This window comes from Malurus melanocephalus, unplaced genomic scaffold (assembly GCF_030028575.1).
Source record: "Malurus melanocephalus ecotype Western Australia unplaced genomic scaffold, MMel_1.1 scaffold_81, whole genome shotgun sequence".
Classification (NCBI taxonomy): Eukaryota; Metazoa; Chordata; class Aves; order Passeriformes; family Maluridae; genus Malurus; species Malurus melanocephalus.
The window spans coordinates 330007-331774 of NW_026623313.1; positions in this window are offsets into that span (position 1 = coordinate 330007).

Sequence of the window (1768 nt, forward strand, 5' to 3'; positions counted from 1 at the left end):
GGATACCGGACGCGGCGGCTCCCGCAGCGATAACGGCGGCCGCTTCGGGACAAACCGCCAGGGGGCGGCGGAGGGACGGGCAGCGCGGGGCTGATGGAGCCGGAGCGGGGCTGAGAGAGGCCGGGGGCASGTGGGGGTCAGGGGAACACGGAGGGGTGAAGGAGGTCGGTGGGGAGTTCTCAGGGGTGCAGGGATGATACGSAGAGCGAGGGGAGATGGGAAGTTCCGGGGCAGCTGAGATGGAGGAGATCGGATGGAAGAGGGAGGGATGCAGGGGTGCAGGAGAGAGCGAGAGGCGAGGGGTGTTGAGGATGGGTGCAGGGGAGGGAGACAGTGTAAAGCTGAATCAGCAAAGGGAGGCCATGAAGTGCGTGGGTGCACAGGATGGATGGGTGAGGACAGTGTGGAGCTTGTGGTGTGGCAAGGGATCATGGGCTGCAGCAGGCTGGAGAGTGCTGTCATAGGGATGGAGTGACACCTTAATGGGGCCAGGTCACCCGAAGCTCGTTGGAGCAYTGATGACAAGTAACAAGTTGTTATCAATGCCAAAAGAAGTGGGGCCGAGACCAGCAAAGGCATAAGAGGGTGGGTAGYGCTGGCTGCACAAGCTCATCAGGTGTCACTGTCATGAGGCACTACTGACCAGGGGACAGTCCTGCATCTTCCCAGTGCCCTAGATGACCCTCAAAGAGGCAGAACCTTCATATTCCTGGTGGGAAAGAACAGACAGCCCCTCCAGGGTGCGCAGGCAATACGGTGGAGAGCGGTGCCAGCCACATCCTGCAGCACGGAGGGATGCCAGGGCAAAGGCAGGAAGGAGATGCAGCTTTAATGGCATTTGTCAGTGTTTACAAATGAGCCATCCAGCTAAGCAGCCCAGCTGTAAATCAATACCCTAACGCTTCCAGCATCAATAGTGTCCCCTCCTCTGTCCCCCCAGCTCTGGACGAGTGCCTGGCTCCTCCAGAAACAACCTCATAAATAACAGCAACAAAACAAACCCTCCTGCAGCCACGGTGGGCTCAAGTGCAACAGGCGCGAGATGAACGCCTCCCATTCATCACTTTAATGATCGTACTCTGGAAATTAAACCTGTCACAGCCCATCAAGGTGAACGTTTTAAGCCTGTGACATGCTTTCAACTCCCCTCCTCCTTCTTGRCACTTTTGTTGCTTTCCTTCTTGCCTTTTCCTCTCTGCCTCCACCATTCAGGTCCCCGCATTTCAGCCCTGCTCCAGTGTGCCCAGCTCCAGTGTGTGGTATTCTCCGTGGTCTCCTGTTGAACCGGTTTGCACATCAAGTGATAGATACCTTTGACCCTGGCGCTCCTGCCCAGCCCTGTGTTCCTSCTGGGAGCTGGCACAACTCTCCTGGAGCAATGGGTGTCTGTTGTCTGATGCAGCAATGGCAGGGCATTGGGTATTTTCCTTTCATGCTTCCCCATCCTTTCGTTCTTTCATTGTATTTTTTTCCTCCTACCCCACATTTTTTTCTCTCCTGCCCCGTGCTACAGCAACCATCACAGGCTCAACCATCACAGGCTCTTGGYGCCTGGCTCCTACCCTGGCTCACATCTACCCCCTTGGAGCAAGGGATGCAGCATCCCCAGGACCAGAGGTCTCCACTGGGGAATTCCAGGGGTCTGGAAYACCTGCATGAGCAGCAGGACCCTCCTGTGCCTTGAGGTGGACTTGCTGGGGAGAGGGAGTCTGGGCAGTGAGGATGTCATGTAGCCATGTGGAAGCTGCTGAGCTGCCAGCAGCCACTG